The sequence below is a fragment of the Heterocephalus glaber genome, unplaced genomic scaffold, assembly GCF_053883595.1.
Source record: "Heterocephalus glaber isolate CG9 unplaced genomic scaffold, H.glaber_assembly_v1.0 deba00001481, whole genome shotgun sequence".
In the NCBI taxonomy this organism is placed as follows: domain Eukaryota; kingdom Metazoa; phylum Chordata; class Mammalia; order Rodentia; family Bathyergidae; genus Heterocephalus; species Heterocephalus glaber.
Genome location: NW_028258317.1, coordinates 25956784 through 25977751, shown reverse-complemented (window position 1 = coordinate 25977751; position 20968 = coordinate 25956784).

Below are 20968 nucleotides of genomic sequence, written 5' to 3'. Positions count from 1 at the left end.
GATTTTAAAAGAAAAGACATGTAAGATAGAAATTATAATTTCTAAAGAATGGTTGCAAACTGGAGTTTCTGCCTGGGGAGGGAGCGTAGCAAAGAAGGCCAAGCTAATGAGAAACTAAGTTGTAAACTACCAAGCTGATAATACATCTTCAAGCCAGCCCTCCCATGGCAACTTTTTGTTCGAGCACAGGCATGAAAGACTCAGAATTGCTAGAACTCCACTAGGGAAGCTTTTATCCCTGCAAAAGAGTTCATAGCCAGAAGCTGCCTGCTGGCACTGCACACAGGAACGCACCATTTGTTCAATGCTAGAGTTTACTCTTTGACTGACTGACATGCTCCAGCCCATCTCCAAAGGCTCCTTTGCCTTTATGACTGACACCTCCCAGGAAAGGAGGGTTGCCTCTTACTTAGGAGCAGGAGACTGGTGGAGGATATTTGCTTTGGAGTGCCAGAAACCTTCCACTATGCAAGCATCACAGGCTCCACAGGAGGAGAATTTCAACTCAGCAGGAGAGACAACAGCAACAGAAATAAAGAGACTTGTGTGGCTGATGTGCTTCTGTCCAGTCTCCCAGTGTTGTCATTTTTTTTTTGCCCAGTTATATGGATTTGTTTAAAACATGTCACAACAGATGTTATGATACATTTATTTTTAAAAATCCCTAGCATGTTCTTGTCCCACCAACATCTCCCTCAGAAAATAATCTGGAAATCAACAATGCCACATTCTGCCTAAGTACAAATATAGCTCCTGACAAAAAAAAGATGCACTCTCCACAGCAAGGGGAATGGAGGGGGTGGGGTACGTGCAGTGTGACATAGTTTGAAATGGTCTGAGATAAAAGAGAGTTTCAATTTTGATGGTTTTCTCAAACAAGTTAAAAAGTCCCTAAAAGGGAGAGAAATTGCGGAGTCTAAAAAGTGCAGGTAGAGAGCAATCATCTAAAAAAAAAAATCCAAGGAGATGCCCCACGCACACATACACACTGGTAGAGAAACTACAAATGTCCAACCAGCTAAGAAGCCCCTTTTCTGAGTCCTCTATAACATCCTGAAAATATGAAAGTACTAAAATTTCTTGAGAAAAATCAGTAGGCACAACAAAAGTCTTATCGTAAACAAAAGCAAGAAATAAAGTGAGGCAGGGCATGTTAAGGAAAACTTTAACAGTACAGGTCCTAAAAGTATAGGCGCTGTGGCCAGAAAACCTGTATTTGAACATCTGCTGTGCATTTACTAACAGGATGACCCTGGGCAAGAATTCAACCTTAGTCCCAAATCTGCAAGGTGAGTATCCCAGTAACTATTAATGCACTCTAGTAGTTTAGGAGAATTTTTAAATTTCATACAGAATACATCTGAAGTACTTAGAATTGTGACACATTGTAAGAAATGAATAAATGCTAACTATGAGCAGTACTTTTGTAAACCAGCATCACATATAATAACTAATTTTTGATGAATTTATGTTTGACAAAATTGTAAAAATTCACTGAAACACTGTTCTAGATGGCACAGCAAGAAACACTGCTGAGATTGAAAACTGGCTATAAAATGACACGTGGAAAGTGTACAATTTACATTTGTGATTTCATTTTATTTCACATTCATATAATAGTACTCTGAAGTATATTTTTGCAACGGAGAAACTGAGCCCCAATAGGATATGTACTTGATTAGGGCCACAGAGCCAAGTTAATGAAGAAGCAAGAATTGCATCCCAAGTTATATCACCACATGCCCTTTTCACACTGTCTTCCTTCCAAGCCAGGTTTATTTTGTGCTGAAAATTGTCACCCTTACTTGTTCACTCACGTTGCTCTCTTTTGCTTCACCACCTGACACTTCGAGAAACCTCAAGTTATATCTTGTCACTTTTCCTTTAAGAAGTTACTCTGCTTGTCATTAATCACTGACTTTTCTAATCTTTACAATACCCACTACAATGATGCTGTTTTTCTTAGTCATCATTCCATTATTGTAACAAAATATCTGAAATAATTAATTTAAAAGAGAAAATGTTTATTTTGACTCACAGTTTTGGAGGTTCCAGCCCATGGACAGTTTGTCTTATTGCTTTTAGGCTTCTGCTAAGGCAGTAGATCATGGTGGAGTTCAGATGGCGGAACAAGATGCACATGGTGGAAGTGAAGAGAGAAAGAAGTTGAACTGGAGTCCCAATATCCCTTTCAAGTGTCTTTCCCCGATGACCTATCCTTCCACAAGACCCCACCTCCTAAAGTTCCACCACTTTTCAATAGTTCCACAGGCTGGGGACCAATTCTTCAAAACATAGGCCCTCATGGAACATTCAAGAGTCAAACTAGAGCACTACTCAAAGGACAGTGCACACATCAAAAGCATCAGCTGGGAGCTTCTTAGAAAAAGGAGAACATTAGGCTCTACCCCAGGTCTGCTGACTAGCATCTGACTTCTAACTAGGTTCCCAAGTAATTTAATTTGAGGAAGATTTCTCCATAATTGACATGTTGTGCCAGATATTTCATTGTACTGAGGGTGTGCTGTGTGTACTACAAGAAGTTTAGCAGCATTCTTAGGCCCTACTCTTGCCCCAACAAAAAATGTCTACAGATATCGCTAGGCATCATCTGCAGAGTGCCAAATCAATTCTACTAGAGAATCCTTAGTCTATATGAAACAGTTTTTTCCTCAATCATAAACTGCCAATATCAGTCATTGTATTTTAAAGTAATAATTTTATGGCTTTGGCTAATTGGATTATAAAATGCTAAATTTTAAATGCCACATTTCTTTCCTCCACTGTGACAGTGGCTATCTTCGTATAATGTGGCATCGACTTTCTCTACTCTAGGCACTCAGTTTGCACACGAAACACCTGCAGAAAAGCCTATGTTTCAGTCCCTGTTTTGAAGGAAACCCATGCTGTCACTCCTATAAAATCTAGAACACAAATACTTTATGCAATAAATTATATATTGAGTGATAAAGCAAAATATTATTATCTCTAAAGATTCCACACTCCACTGAAGGGAGAGGTAGCATCATTTAGACATGTTCATCTTTGCATGAATCATTAAAATAACTAGCAGGCAAGTTTTCAATAAATAATTATTAACTGAATTAATATAAAATCTTTTAAATTTTACCTCTTTCTCTTTAAATAATATCTGTGTTATCACTATGACTTCAAGTTTACAAGCCAATAATTATGTAAGAATAATATTTGAAGTAGTTTCTTTGAAATTAACATATTTTCTTGCCATTCTGTGTAAGACAGGCATCAAGGGCATGAGAAGTTTCTGAGTTGGAAACATGAAGGAAATTTTGTCTGAGGCTTTACATCCAAGTCATGGATTTTCACTACCTTTTCCCTTTATTGTTCCCTAATGTTTTCTGGAAATCATGCTGAGATTTGTCTAGTTGTGTTTCCTTGTCTGCCACGATCTGCCATGATCATACTGTTCTTCTGTGTGAGTTATCAGAACTCATAGTGGAAGTTAGCAAAGCTTCAGATATTCAGGTTTTACAGTCTCTGCATGGAGAGTGTTATGGTTTAGAGGTAGGATAACCCCCCAAAGCCTCACATGTTCAGAGGCAGTGCTTATGGAAGGTGATTGGGTCATGGGGGTACTACACTGCTGAATCTGTGGCTGAATGTGCTGTTAGGAGGTGAGACCTGGTCAGAAAAGTCAGGTCACTACGGTGTGACCTGGAAAAGTGTAGCACTCTGCCCCCAGTTCCTCCTTCTTTCCCTACTTAATAGCCTCCTTTATGTGAGCAACTCTCATCTTCCAGTCCCTTCCACCATGCTTTTCCTGCCTTGGAACAAGCCAACTATGGTCTGAAAATGTGGGCCAAAATAAACTTCTTATCCCTTAAGGTGTAGGTGTCAGGTATTTTCTCCCAGCAAGGAGAAAGTGACTAACAGTCAATATCACAAGGACACTATGGAGAGAGAGTATAGTACATTGCCATTTATTAGTTTACATCTTTTAGAAAAGATGTACTATAAAGAAATCACATAGGAATAATTTAATAATTATACACTTGTTATCTTACTTTTTTAGCAACAGAATTCTAACAAATATTTTTGTATATTTTGTTTGTTATTGCAATTAAATAATCCCGAAAGATAACTAGAGTCTCAAAATGATATTTCTGGTGTTGGTGAATGTAGTTCATCAGGATTACTGTTCTTACATTACTTTTAAGATATTTGTTGAGGGAGACGGGTCCTAGCAGAGGTATTTATCACACACTAACTTAATTCTAGCCTCCAAAGTAATGTTGATACAAGATGGTGAGGCAGCTGACAAGCATTGATTCTATTTAAAAGGATGGTTGGAGCCATTTCCCCCACTGCATTTTATCCACAGAAGCATTCTGTCACAGCTGTCAAGGTTCTCCTAACTTTGCAAGTAAACGATCACTGTGATTTGTAAAAACTGACTTTAAACCCTGGCTCAGAGGGACTGTATCTCAGGAAAGGTTCTTGGGAGATATAAGGTAAAACTGATGGATCACTTGAACTGAAGCTTGGTGGTGTTCGATATCACTATTAACATCTCAAGGACAGGGAACAAGCCTGGAAACTGAGAAGGCAGAATGTGCCAGCAGTTGAAGGTTGGGTCCAGACTAAGAAGTGGTTGGCCTCAGAAAGGATGCAAGTCTGGATAACTGTATAAAAGTGTTCAATAAAAGAATAGGCACAAATAATTCCCAAAATATGGTTTGCATTGGTAGACTATAGTTCTTGCCTGTGACTTGTTCATGGATTAATAGAGATAATTCACCAGCCCTGGCTGAAATTTCAAATAATGATGGTAAGGCCCACATTTGTAGGCTTTCATAGAAGTAAACTTATTCAATTTAAATAACTGTCATTTTTTACGTAACTATGTTTTAGGGTTAGTAATCTTCTCATATGCTTTTTTCTGCTATAACTAACCCCAAATTTCTGTGCTTTAAAATGATAAAGTTTTACTCTATATTTTTATCACAATTCTTATAGTCCTTAAGGGAAAGAAAAAAGGTTAATAACTATGCACTTGCCTCTAAATTTCTTCTTAATTTTATTGGTGCATAAAAGCTCAAAGTTTGGAAAGTTCACTTCTTTAAAAAATTTATACAGATTGTTTTACAAGCTGTAATTTTTAATTCTATTCTTAAATTCAAAAGGACCCTACACATTCATACAATATCCCCTAACTCTTTCCTGCTTTTCACTTTCCAGATACTTCTTGAGTTTCTCTAAAAACAAAAATAATACAAAGGTCACAGGGCAAGAAAGACAAAAATTGTAACAAGAAGCAAACTATTGCTTTGGACATTTCTACCTCAAGTAGAAGTGTACATGTTAATGAACTTCGTGGATCAGGAAATAAGCATCCTGGTGGAGAATGCTACGATGTGAACTCATTAAGCAACAGAGGTCTGAAGAGCAAATAAAAAGGCAATAATAATGAGAAAGCAGTGGGAAGAAAAGAGCATATGAGAATGGTACTGCTTGAATCAGTAGGTTCTCAGCTTAAGTACTTATTTTTTCAGCTCTAACTAACACATCCAAAATAGATGCAAGTTAAATGGAAAAGCTTTTCTACAGTATGCCTATTTTCCTTCCATGAAACTGGCAGCCTAAATTAAAGCATTTTGTAGTAAGGATGCCTAGCTCAAAGTTCTAGTGCCAACGTGCAAAATGATTGCATTTGTACATTAGCAACAAGCATGTCTTTTCTTCTCCCTGACATTTCTCCCTCTGAACTGATTCTCTTCTTTAATAGAAAAAAGTAATGTTGCTACCCTTTTAAATTTTTTGCATTGTCACTGGCAGCTGGATTTTCATATGCTCATGACAAGACACTAATATTACTGGAGCATTAAATATAGCCTAATCAGTGCTTGGGGGACCTTTGAAAGGTATTTACTTCCATTGTAAAGATAAGAAAATAAATCTCAGAATGTTATTTAAATTTAAACTGTGTGCATAAGAGAACAAGAAGCTAATTAAATGAGGAAATTTACAGAGGTGTTATATTTGGATTACTTAGATGAAACAGGCCTTGATGCCAAACCATGCTGTGTGGAGTACTTGAAGGTGATATGCTCACCTGAGAAACCACATTTTTAATGGTATTGTAGTTGGAGGTTCCTCTATCTCTATCTCTATCTCTCTATCTTTATCTCTGTCCCTGTTGGAGCCCTCTGAATCCTAATGAGGGGGCAACATTCATGTGTGTGTCTGTGTGTGTGTGTGTGTGTCTGTGTCTGTGTCTGTGTGTGCAGTGCTAATTTTAGGGTAATATGTAACAAATATAAGTTGTATATATGTATTTTCGACATTAATTTCTGTATTAGAAACTAATTCAACTGCCATAACAAAGAGACCCAAAACAATAGTAGCTGAAAGAAGAGAGTTTATTTCTTAGTATGTTTTTGCTCTGCCACTTTCAAGACTTGGCTCCATCTTGTGGTCCAACATGGTTGCTCCAGGTCCCATTATTATACATCTGTTTTCTGTCTGAAATGGAAGGTCACTCCTTTTCTTTTCCAGCACAAGAAGAAACTTGCACTTTTCACTTCTAAGAACATCTCACTAACCACGTTAGTCACACAGCCACATATACCTTCAAAGAAGGCTGAGAATGCAGACTTTAATCAGTTAACCAAGTGCCCAGCTAAAATTCTACTGCAGAGTGGATGTTTCACAACAGCTATCAATTCTGAAGCACACATACATGCACCACACCTGCACTGGTGAAAATCCTTGGCAGGTGTTACTAAGGCAATTGTTTGTCTACTTAATCTTCTATTGTGCTATTGTTTAAACAGTTGATATTAAAATAGACTTTCCTAATATTTCTTCATTTGCTGGTTGTATAAAATAATCTTCCTTCTTCAGAATTGCTCAAAATTAAATCTTTAAATTATTATCTGTGCTATTAAGAAGAGTTACATGCCCTGGAACCCCTAGTGGTGCCCTCCTGCTAGGTGGCGGCCTTGTTCCTTGTGACATACCTAGCTGCCCTCCGTGATCTTCTCGTTAGAGGGACCTGGTAGGGGGACAGGTGGAGCAGGGACACTGTATGGTGGCCTGCTTGTGTTCTGGAAGCTACCTTTCTCTGTTACAGCTACTCATTGTCTCCATATCAGTTTTCAATGAACATGTTGTCTAGAAAAAAAAAGAGTTACATGGGAATGTCCTTTCTCTACTTACATATTCATATGTGCTTCCTCTGTTTTCAGTTCTCTTAGAATTTCTCTTCCCAGAAAATCATAACTGTAAATAGTTTTTAAAAACAGAGATATAAATATTAAGTCTGACCTAAGAAGACTCACTTTGTCATCAAAGGCACAGGGCCTGTAATACTCTCTTGTGCTGTTATCAGCCAGTTCCTTTTAATGAAGCTGTCAAATGTTCCAACTCCCTGCTATGCAACAAAAGCAATACTTATGAATTAAACTATTTCTATAGACATTTAAGGAAAATATTTAATTTACTAAATGTTTTCTTACTGTATAATCTTAGAGGAAGAGCTCAAGATGGGAACAAGAGAATGAGAGGCTTAATTCAACTCTGCCCCTCACCATCTATGTGACCTTCAACAAGTCACTTCCCTTCTTGGCAAGCCACTTTCCTCCTTTACTAGAGGAAAAATCAAATGTTCTACCTGCCTCATAGAATTATCTTGAAACTTAAATGCAGTTCACAAAATTTTGAGTAAGATGAGAGGGTATTTTTTCCAAAACCAGAAGCATTTGGACATTGATGCCATTGACATTATTGACATTAAAATAGTACGGTGTGGGTAGTCTGAGGCCACTCATACCAACCAGTCAGAAACTAGGAAGGAGGGAGGTGGGGGGGGGGGTAAGGGAGTTAAAAAAGAATCAAGCTGTGTTACGTACATATACCTACTCCCTAAAATGAGTGCTAACTTTATGTACAATAAACATGCAATAATAAAATCAAATTTAATACATGAAAACAGGTAAGTTTAGAAGACATGCAGAACATATGCATTATTAATATACTTTATGTTTTAAAGCACCTTTAGATTCACAGCCAAACTGAGTGCAAAGTAGAGTGCCTATCTATCCCCTGCCCCGTATACTCACATCTTTCCCCATAAGCAGTGTTCCACGCCACTACTGACACATTCTTGTAATCCATGAGTCTGTATTCATACATCACTATCACATAAAGTAGTTGATTTTCATTAGGGTTCTCTTGGTGTTGTATATTCTATGGGTCTTGACAAATGTAGAATAGCATCTGTCTTCTGTAGTACCAAACAGAACAGTTTCACTGTCCTAAAAATCTTCTCTGCCTATTCATCTCCCCTTCTCCAGTAATACCTGGCAACCACTGATCTTCATATTGTCTCCATAGTTTTACCATATTAGATTGGCTCCTTTAACCAAATAACATGCATTTGAGGTTCTTTCATGTGTTTTCATAGCTTTATTGATAATTTCTTTTAGCAATGAATAATATCCTCTGTATATGCTACAGTTCATTTACCCATTCACTATGGAAGAATATCTAGGTTAATTCCAATCTTTGTTGATTAAGAATAAAGCAGCTATAAACATCTATGTGCAGATTTCTATGAAGACGTGTCTCAACTCATTCAAGTAAATGCCAAAGAATGTGATTGTTGGATTTTATGGTAGGAGTATGTTTATTTTTGTAAAAGTGGACTGCCAAAGTGTCTGTACCATTTTGCATTCCCAGCAAAAGTTAATAAGAGTTCTTATTGCTCCACATCCTTGTCAGCACTTGGTGTTGTTAGTAGTTTGGATTTTTTGCCATTGAAATACATATGTAATGGTAATTCATTAATATAATCTGCAATTCCCTGATGACACTCGCATATTTTTATACATTTATTTGCCATCTATATGTGTTCTGGGCGAAGACTTCTGTTCGCATCTCTTACCCATTTTCATATAAGGTTCTTCATTTTCTTGACTTATGAGTACTTCGTGTATTTTGAATAATGGTTCTTTATTAGATATGTCTTTTGCAAATATTTTCCCCAAGTTTGTGACTTGTCTTCTTATTATTTTAGTGATATCTTTTGCAGAGCAGAAATTTTTAATTTTACTGAAGTCCAACTTATTATTCTTCTCATGGATCATGCCTTTGATATTATACCTAAAATGTCCTTGTTAAATCAAGGTCATGTAGACTTTCTCCTGATGTTATCTTCTAGAAGCTTTATACTTTTACTTTTTAGTCTATGATCCATTTTAAGTTAATCTTAGTGAAGAATCTAACATCTGTGTCTAGGTTTACTATTTTACATGATGATATAACTCGGGGAGAACTAAATAGAAGAAATGTATAAAGCAGGGCATGCCTCTCAGGACATGCCACCTTCCCTGAACCTCAAAGTGCTCACCAATCCAGAAGATCTACTATACATTTTAAAACTTTATTAAAATTTTCATCTTTCCTCTTTCTAATCCCATAGAAAATAACCTTTATAAGGGTGGGAGATTTTTGCCTGTTTTGTTCAATGTTGTATTGCTGGCACCTGACACTTACTTAAAAGTTAGTAAGTACTGACCAAATTAATTTTAAACTATTTAAAAACAGCAATAGGTGATAGTAAAAAGGCTAGCCTTGGTAGCAATGCAAAACATAGTACTACTTTTTGACCAGGTTAAAGGTCAACTATCACTGGAGAAAAGAATTTCTGGAGAAGTTAAAATACTAGTTTGAGACTACAAAATAAAGATGAAGAAGACATAAGGAAGAAGGAAAGAGAAGAATTTACTAGAAATCAGAAATGTTATATGCATTCTGTTTTATTATTCTCAATGAGAATATGAGGTAACTATTTTATTTTATTCATACAGCTTCTTTGGTTATAGATATTAGGCAGCCTGTCCAATGTCCATAGCTAGCAGAAATTTGATTCTAGTGATAACACTTTAACTCCAGACTGAAAGCTTCTAAAAACCAAAGAAGCAGAAAAGAGAATGGGAGGTAAGATTTTTTTTTCAGAGAATGTGAGATTATTTAAATCCAAAAAGAAAAAAGAAGGTAGGAAGAGAATAGTTTATGACATTGACATACATGAAGATCTATGGGAAGGACTTTGACAAACTCTGTAGAGGAGGCAATCAAGGAAAAAAACTCAAGAAACCAAAGCAAAGGCCTAGAGGTAAAAGAGGTAGAAAAAAATTTCTAAATGAGGGAATAAAAGAGGGAGGAACTTCTGTATACATGGGTTAAACATACCTGAAATGAAAACACAATGGGACATGTAAAGTAACTTCAGTTCATAGAAGAACAAAATAATGCTTTAGAAATTTAAGACAAGCATTTTAGAAAAAGGAGAATGGAAGAGGATTGATATATTGCTATGTAGACTTGGAAACTACTTAGAGATAGGATTAAATAGGTAAGAGGTAGACATTCCATGAGAAAATTTATAAAGTGGTATATACAAATAAGAGAGCTCATTCTCCAGCACATAACACCTCTGGGTACTGGTTAGGGTGGCGTGACTCACTCCAGAAATGGGTATCTTTTCTGGATCCCTGAAGTCCCCATGGCTTTGTTTCCAACAGTGAGCCCGAGTGGACAGAGCCAACTTTGGAGCAAAAGAAGACACTTTCTAATCCTAATGTACAATTAACTCATCTGTCTTTAGGGAAGTCTCAGACCGTCTCTCAGAACCTGTGCTTTCACCAATAAAACATCCTGTTTGCTGAGTTATATTAGAATTTAGTGAGACCTAGTGTGTCAAGTTTAGTCATGTGCTTCATAAACAGCAACCACCACTATCAGCCTCATGTTGGAACTACAAGGATGTAATTTTTAAATGGACTATGTAACTGAGAGTAGCCAGCTATGATCAAGATGTGCTGAGTAGTGAAATTAAAAGATCCTTGAAGATATAGACATGCAAATCATGTAAGCCTAGTCATTCAGAGTACCAAGCATCACTCCCAGAAAGTGTAGTGAGTATTGGGTAGGCCTGATTGTGCCTTAAATCATGGAAGCAAAAACTGTGTTTAAATGGAAAACTGGGCTATCCTTCTCCCAACCACATACCATATCAACCTGTTCTTTTAATAATAACCTCAGCACATCTATTGCAAATTGAAATTTCCATTAGAGAGTTCCAGCTTCTCCCTGAAGCTCTGCTGAACTGCATTTAGGGCTGCAAATATATTTTTCTCCTAACTCTATAGTGTACCAGTTCACTGACATTTACAGTCTGAACTTTCTCATTTCCTCTTGGTTTTAAGGGAGTAATGTACAGGAACATGCAGTTTGGCTTAGAATTTTGGCAGTAAGGTGATATGTACCAATCTCTCTCCCTTCTTGGGTGTTTTTCTACTTAGTTTACTCACAGCCCTATGGGAATTCAATGAATAAATTCTCTCCTCCTCACCACCCATCTCAAGAGGTCCCTGGTGCTAACTGAGGTGTTTAGGATGGAACATTAACTCTTTCAAGCTATCAGGGTATCCTCTGGGGACTTAAAATGTTAACTACAATGAGAAAAAAATGGTTGTGCAACTTTCTGCTTACTTTGAAAGGCAGTTTTCTTGTAAATATCTGTTTTAAAGGAAGTCAAATTTAGGGTCTGCAGGATTGCTCAGTGGTGGGGGTGGAAGGGACTTGCCAAGATATACAAGGGCCTGGGTTTCATTTCCAGTTCTTAAAATAATAAGAAGAAGGAGTCAACTTTACTTTTTATGCTATGGTATAATTCCACTGTGTGTTTCTGACTGGTACACAACCTTCAAAACTTTTTGGATTTTGATTTCTATCTCCTCAAAAAATCCTATACGTAACTTGCAGATCATTCATAACATGTAATTATTGCTATATATGCTGTCTGTCCAGGAGGAGATTATAAGGTCATTCAGGTTTGGTTCCAATTTATTTTTGTGAGCTCAACTCCCACTCTACACAATTCCTAAACCATTATATTGAATGACATGGAAGTGGTAGAAGAATATACAGTGGAAGCAGAGAATTTATTATTCTCTGCCTCTAATCCCAGCACTCTGTGGGCTTAAAACAGGAGGATCATAATTGTGAACCCAGCCTGGGCAGCTTAGTGACTTAGCAAGAGCCTGTCTCAAAAAATAAAAAAGGTCTGGGGATGTAGCTCAGTGCAAAGGCCCTGGGTTCAATCTCTAGTACTAAAAAAAATTATCTATATATATTTTGCCAGCACTCTACCTTTAAATATGCCATCAAGGGCAGTTTGTCTACTCTTGCATGCAATCCACGCTAATTTAGTCATCCATAAATCATAAACAGTTCGCTAGATTCCTTCAGTCTCAAAATCAGCTTTATTTTAATAATGAGAATTCTCATCCATGTTGATCATCTTTCCCAGCTCCTTCCTCCAGCTCAAGGCTTCTTTTCTCTCTCCAGGTGAAGTAGGCTTCTAGATCAGAAAACTTCAGTTAGCCAACAACAATGGAGACAGCCTCCGCTCTCTCTTTTACCTCCACTTCTCCCATCAAACATCGGCATGGCCTCTAACTCCCCTGAGGCTCACTGAAAGAGCCGAGGGGTAAAGAACAAGGACTCAGCCTCTCTTCTGGTACTATGCAGTCTCTTCAAAGGCAGTGGAGAAACACAGACTTGCTCTTTCTCTTGCAGAATCTCTGCTGACTTGGGGCAGGGAAGAACTTCCACTGAATGCCTGGTTGCAGCTCCCCAGACATGAGCACAGCGCCTTCTCTACCTGGTTACTAAAGATGCCATACCTCTGCTTTGGGGATTTGGGCAGTTCACCCCTTCCAGATATCTATCATGGTCTTTTGCTCTTTTGGGAAATCTTCATGGGCAAGGCCATTATTTCAGTCACCCTTGACCAACTCACTTCTCCTCTGGACCCCACTAAATTCCTTATCTATGTCTGCCTGTGAGGCAGCAGTTCTGGAAGTCCTCTTTCAGACCAGAAAGCAGCTTTCTTTATTTTTTCTATACCTGCTGGTACTGAAAACCTCAGGAAATATAAAGCAAGGCAATATAGCCTCCTTAAAGTTAAAGAAGAATCTACCTAGAGATGAAAATAATTTTTTCTCTTTTCTCCTTGATGAATGGAGATGACAAATGGAAAGCTCAAAGACAATTATAATGGAGAAAACTCCTCATGCTATTATTTTGTTTCTCTTTCAAGGTTCAGATGCCTCTTTTAATAGCTAGTGACTGATAGAACTGCTTTCATAATTTCTTAGTACATTTAACATAGGTCTATGACATCTCAATTTAGAATATTGGTGATTTTTCCCCCTGTTGTAATATTCCAGGTCTTTGGGATCTCAACAAACAGGAGACCAAAACATACCATTTGAATATCTTTCTATCCCATGCTGCTTGCAGTTGGTTCCACACTTTCTGTATTTTCCTATCTCCTTATTTTGGTTATTTTGTGATCTCCATAAAATCTTTAAAACATTTCTAATATAGCTTGTATCTAGGTGTCTCCCCAAAGCCTCATGCAGCCATAGGTGGGGGAGTTTTGAAGGTGGCTGGATCAGAGTGTGTGAATGTGGATTAAGGATGTGATACTGGGACTAACGATGTGGATAATGGAAGCCCCACACTAGGAACGGGTGGTACCAATCAATAAGCATGTAGCCTGGATGGAATATAAGGGACAGAAAGAAGGTACACTTTCTGTACTGCTGGTGCTGCTGCCTACTGCTTGCTGCCTTATGCCTGCTGTGCCATGATATGGGCTGTTTTTCCTCTGTGATGTCCCTCTGTACTTCCACCCTGCCTAGAGTCAGCTGACTATGGACTGAAACCTCTACTAACTGTAAACTGTAATCTTTCCTCCTTTAACTTGTGGTTGTCATGTATTTTGTCCTAGCAACAAAAAAGTAACTGAGATAACTTCTTAAAACACATCTCAGAACACGTTCTCCATACCTACAAGTTGAAAAGAACTTTTTTCTTTAGAATTTATTTATATATTTCCCATAGTATTCATACTCTAACTCATAGTCTAGTGATGTCTAAGAGCTGCATTATTTAAGTTGTTTTGCCTTTTTATAGAAGATAAGCTCCTTGAAAAGTTGTTTAATCATATTTACCTTTGGAAACTCTGCAGCAGCTCACCAAGTAATGCATTCATAACATTTTATTCATTTTTTTCAGTTTCTATGAAGTTCCATTTATCATAGACCCAATAACTCCAATCTAGGGTATACAAGTATGATCTAAACATTCAGTAAATATTTATGTACATTTTAAACTTATTACAATAAAAGATATCTTGCCATTAATCTCCCTCAAAATACTCCCCTTCTCTTTGTATGTATTTATCCCATCCTTCTTTCCACTTTCTGAACCAGTTCTAGAAGTCCTTTTTCATGAGTATCTTCTTGTGACTGTCTCAATGTACTCAGAAGCATAAAGACATATAATTGACTTTTTATTGTCCTGAATAAATTCAAAATATTTACAGCAATTTCTATCTATGTCTTTCTTTTTTTTTTTTTTTTGGTACCGGGGATCGAACTCGGGTCCTTGTGCTTGCACAGCAGGTGGTGAAACCACTGAGCTAAATCCCCGGCCCTCATACAGCAATTTCTATCTAATAAAACTATTACACTGTGTCCATGTCCATCTTATTTACCAGATCTGTCACCATGTAACTTCTAGTTCTTCCTCAAAGTCAAAATGACCAAGAAAGGTAAACATTTTGAATTGATTCAGGACATCAAGGAAACCACAACAGCACAACTAAGGACATTCACAAAAGAGGAATTCTAGAAAGTAATAAGAACAACAGGATAAATGTGTCTGAAGCAAGGGAGGATATTTGGGGAGGGATTAATGACAATGTGTCTTTTTCTGTAATAACTTTTTATTCAAATGTTTACTACATGTTTTGATCATAACTAGTATGCCTGAGAGAATAGAAAACATACGTTTAGAGTATTCAAACAAACATTATTCATAATGGCCAAAAAATCCAAATGTTCATTAACTTCTGAATGGATAAACAAAATGTAAAATAGCTAATGGAATGTTATTCAGCAATAAAAAAGAAAGCTCTGATAAGACTATAATATGAATAAATCTCAAAAACACTATCTAGAAAGATGTTAGATGACATACTTAATGTTTACTTTTGTAATAAGTGTCCAGAAATACCAAACATAAAGAAAATATATTAGTAGATGCCTATCCTAGAAGTATGAATGGAAATTGACATAAGAAATCTTAAAGATGTGGTACAAATGTTCTAAAATTGGATTATGGCACAACTTAAGAATCTAAAAATTTGAGTTGTACCCCTAAAAATGTGTGAATTTTATGATATGTAAATTGCACTTCAGTAAAGTTGTTTTTGAAAAAAAATTGCTTGTTCAGTAGAATTTGAGACATTTTTCTTTGATGTCAGCTTCTTATAGGTGTTAATGTTGCTGAAGCCTCAAATAGTTCAAAATAAGAGCGAAGAGGGCCTCTGGGCCCATGCCTTGCTCACAGAGTCATAAACAAACATATTGCTTCCAGATCAAAAACCAGAATTCTTGAAATTTCATGTGCGGTCAGATCACAGTTAGATAGAGTGCAGCTGCAATGCACCAATGGTTTTCTGGCAGTGAAAAGAACCGATGGTCTTCCCAAGTGTCTAATTTAATAATAAAAAGTGACTTGGGCATTGAGCATTGAAATTTCCTCATAACCTGAAAATCTTGTCATTGTGGGATTTAAAATCCTAAATTGGATCATGGTAGCAAAGTAATTTAGAAATCAATCAGCTTCATGAGCAGAAAATGAAAAATCTGGGATCAATGTTTTCTCTAGATATTTAAAATAAAATCAGACTTTAAAAATGATCTATACTTCAGCCACTGGTAAATATATACTTCGTGTAAGAGAATAGATACAATTCACTCATCATTAGAGATGAAATTTGAAGGCTTAAAGTGCTCATGGTTAAGAATCATATTGTTTTATAAAGAATAAAAGTAATATTTCTAATTATTTTTAACTTGTCATATTCTAAAATATTTTCACTCTTTCTGCTGTTGACCAACTATCTGTAGAAATCTATCTAGATAAATTTCAGTGAACTGCAATTTGGTCTCCAAGAATGTTCATTAAGTATTTATAAGTTCAAATTACAAGATAGTGGTTTGTACTTCAAAATTCTCAGGGTTTAAATCACTTGTATAGCAACAACAAACAAGCATGATAAAATTAGAATATTCAGAACCACACATACAAACACATAATTGACTTTGTTGTAACAACTCCAAACATTGTCCATTGAGTAATAATTATATACTGAACACAAAAGTAAAATGTATCAAATCCTCAAACATCCACAGCCATTTATTTCATGGTCTGCGTAAAAGTCACAGTCATTGGTAGCTTTAGAGTTTTGTACCTCTAAAAGGCAACAGCCTTAGGTTTAGGCAATTTTAGAAAAGAGAAATGCATAGTAAGAGCATCTAACAGGAAGCAAATCTTCCTCTTTAACTCTGCTGAACACAAGGAAACAGCCACCAGCCAATCCACATGGGCATTAGCACACTAGCCCAAAAATTATTGAGCACTCACCATGTATGAGGAACTGTAATAAGCATGGTGATACCACAGTCACTGTCTTCATGAAGCTTACATTATAGTGGAGGGAAAGTACTAACAAATAAAAATAATCACAAGTCCTGAAATGATACAAAGAAAACCAACAATAGACTGAGATTAAGGAGAACAGGTAATGATAAAAATGGCGGTGAGATCTCATTCTGCATAGTAGCAGTTAGGATGTATCTGTGGGAAGAAGTCTAAAGGCAGAGAAGCTCTGAGGTAAGGAGTGTCTTGACATGTTCAAAGAATTTAAACAAAAACTTTGAAAAAATAATGAGGGGATGAGTAAGAAAGCACAGATAAATAGGAGCAGATCTTAAAGAGATTTATGAGAAGTTTGGATTGTATTAAGCCAAGGATTGACATAAATAAATATATATATAAGAATATAAATATATATATATTAGAACAACTTTCTTATAACTCTAGAATGAACTAATAACATGAATAGCAGAAGGAAAACCAATTAAGAGACTGAAGAAAAGACAGTAGAGTGGACCAAAGTAAAATGCAATTTTAAAAGATGGACAAATGTGGACAGAATATAGATACACAGATACAGATAATATAAATAAATGTAGAGATGCATATAGAGTTAACAATGCCCATGTTTCCAGATAAATAGGATACCGTGGATGAAAGAGAGGGCAGAGTAGAACAATGTTCTGCTAGTATTGTCTTGAATACTTTTCTAACATTTTGTAAGCACCTCTGCTTCCTGTTTGGTGAGTTTCTGCTTCCAATAGCCAATACCTAATGTGTGTATAAAGGACATCCCTCAAGCTACCAAAGCCCACTTGGTTTGAAGTATAGAAAGCTCAGAGCCTGGAAAGGCACATTCCCTTGAGAAAGTCTTTAACCAATGACTAATGAGTATAGGAATATGAGCACTTTATTTTTAGATCAGTATTTCAGTTTGAAAAAATGTACTTGGACACTTAAATTTTAAGAATATATCTAATTTTATTGAATGGACAATTCAATAAATTCAATAATAAATCATCAATTACTGGAATATTGACTCACAAAACCAATACTGTAAGTCCTTGACTTATTAAGGGTTCCATTCTAGGAGAATGTTCATAAGTCGAATTCATTCACTAGTCTGACAAAGTGAGTCATACACCTTTGACACAAATATACAATGTAAAGCATAAAAAAATCAAACACATTCAAAAAATACTGTAAATAAAATATTTTTACTTTTCAAGTTACCTCCAAATGGTGGTACAGTATAGTACAACTGTAAATAAACTAATTTTACTTTTACAGTGACAGTACCTTCAAATGGTTGTACAATACAGTATAGCATTTTCCCTTTTGTTTCCATGGTTATTGCTTTGCACCTCCTACTAGTCTGTTCCACATCACCACTGCTTTTTCTCTTGCTCCCAGACATCCTGGGTTCTGATTGAGCACTGCACTACTGTACACTATTGCACTGTACAGTAAGCACACAGTAGCACAGCTGTGACAATGTCCGGAAGACATGTGAGCGACTTCTGCAATTTGTTCACATCTATGACTGTTCCTGTCTGTGAAAAGTTCACAACTCAAATGTTCTTAAGACAGGGGCTTACAGTAACAAGCCCCAGATTTTCTGTCAACAACTTTTTAGCCAACTGCACACTATACAGTGAATCTGGAGTGATGTACAGGCAGAGAAGATAATATATTCTGTCGAGTACTAAATATGGCTTTTATGATTAAAAAGGAACTATTTTTGTCAGGTTTACACAACTGGAGGCACCACTCCTTGCCAAGCTACTACAATTTTATTCTTCAGCGTTCAGTATTAAAGCTTTTCTCACTTCTTTTTAAAATGTAACGTAAGCACATAGGCAGACCTACAGAGACTTAGCTAGTCTTAACCATGGCATTCGATCTGTTTGGCCTATGGATATCCTGAAATACTCAGTTTAGTTACCTCACTATGTCTGTGTAGAATATCATCCTGTATTGATTATTTGGAAGAAATTCTAGAAAATGAATAAATGATTGGCCTCACTTTGCTAAAAAAAAAAAAGAGTCATCACTCTAAAAACTCAAATGAGAAGAACCACTCCACTTAAAAACAGACTGACTTGCCCCAGATTTGGGACTTTCATTGTAAAGGTGGAAAAATTTTAGAAGTGTTAAGGATCTGGTCAACAGACCTAAAGTAAGTCAATAGGAGAATAGAGTAAGAACATAGTCCAGTGTACTTTTTCTACATTCTAGTACTTCTCAATCATAGTCTCCAGGTCCATAAGTTTTTTATATAAAATGTTCTGCTTTGAGAAACTGAAGTCTTACTTTACTGTCTATAAACTGCAAATTAACACTAAAAAAATAAAAGTTCTATCTTTACAAATAAGATAATAATTCAACATGAAAACAATTGTCACATGTAAAGCAACCCAAAAACATTTCTCTGGATGCAGGGAATTTTTGGTTTGTGGTATAACTTCATCTTCTGCATTTCCTCACAGTCCAGTAGTATGTGTCTGCAATCATTCCACACCATCTGTCCTGTCCCAGGAACCTCAGCTCACATTCTCCATGCAGATTGACTTCCTGCTGCTTTTCTAGTTCTTTAGCAGTTACAGTGGGCAGGAACTTGATGTACAGGCTCATAAATTGATATACTTTAGGGAATGAAAGCCCAATAGTAGATTGGTGAAATCTTCCTATTCCGTTCAATAAATATCATAAACTTCCCTAAATATGCAAAGCACTTTCTTAGGAATGCAAATCTCGAGATGATAACAATTCACAAAGTCTCTAGCATGAGGGCACTTACAATTTTGAAGCACTCAAATTGTATGTTGTAACTGGCATTGTGTTTCAGATGTTAGGAACTGATAGCTCAGTTAACATCCCAAATGCTTGGTGTGTTATTTTATCTTTTTAAGATCTAAATTATATGATACCCATTAAAGAGAAAATTTAAACCATTTATATTTTTATTTCCTATATAAGGTAGTTAACATTAAAACTTTTTCATACAGCAATGTCTGAAAATATTGGGCAGACATTTATTTAATGAATGGATAATTGAAAGTAGGCATTTGGGATCATAATTCCAAACCTTATAACTTTAAGGATAATAAATGAATTGATAAGTTTAATAAGTTCTGGTTTCTGAGTTTCAAAAATTCATAGAAAGGAGATATTGGGGATGGAATATAATATTATTTCTCAGAGGAAGATGCCTTCCCCTGTTACCCAGTCAATGCATGCAAGCCTTCCTCCCACTTACTGATTACCTGGAGATATCTACAAGTCTGGAGACCAGCAAGGTTCTGTTCTCTCTGAAAGGTTAAGGACACAGCCCTTACTGACCTTACAATCTTCTCACAATTACACAGAAAAAAGAATGTCCAATCAAGAGTCCAGGAATGATATGCATAGAACAGCACAAGTTGTCAGCTAAAACTTGCTTGTCATTGTCGTTTGCAGAGAACACTTAATCAAATCTGAAACAAGCCTTGAATAATGATGTTGGAATTCAGTTTTCATACTTAATGCATTTGTTAAGAAAATATAAATTCAGCTGGGCATGATGGTGCACACCTGTAATCCCAGCACTCAGGAGGCTGAAGCAGGAGGATCACCATGAGTTTAAGGCCAGCCTGGGCTACTTAGTGAGTTTGAGGCCCACTTGAGTACATAGTGAGACTATGTTTCAAAAAACCAAAAAAACCAAAAAAAAAAAATTATATATATATATAAATTCAAAACTTACTATTCATATTCACTTTAACCAAGTGATAAGAAGTAAGCTAGCAAGTAGGGTTAGCAAAAAAAAGAAAAGGAGTAGAGTCAGTTAATTCAACCTCATTTTTTCCCTGCTGTAATTTTTGATTTTTATAAGAAATTTTGTCATTAAGCCTCTGCATTTAATAAATACCATAGATAAAATAATTTCAAGTACATGTCAAATGTGACTTTGAATTTACCTAAGGTAAATACATTATTTCATCCCATAATTGCTACATATTTGTATTAGTTAGCTTTCCTGTTACTGTGACAAAATACCTGGCACTCACAACTACAGGGAGAAGAGGTTTAATGTGGTTCATAGTTTTCAAAGGATTCAGCCCATAGTTTATTGGTTCCAAGGCAGAAAAAGCATAGTAGAGAGGCATGGCAAAGGAATGCTGCACAGTCCACAGCAGCTAGGAAGCAGAAAAAGACACAGAAAGAGTCAGGAATAAGAATACAACCTTTCTAGGTCCTGACCCCAGTGACCTACCTCCTCTGACCAGGCCCTACTTCCCAACACAGCACATTCAGCGATGAATTCATCAGTAGATTAATCCACCTCCATGATCCAAACACCTTCCAAACACATAAGGCTTTGGGGGAACATTTTAGGCCTAAACCATAACAATAATTGATTTCTTAA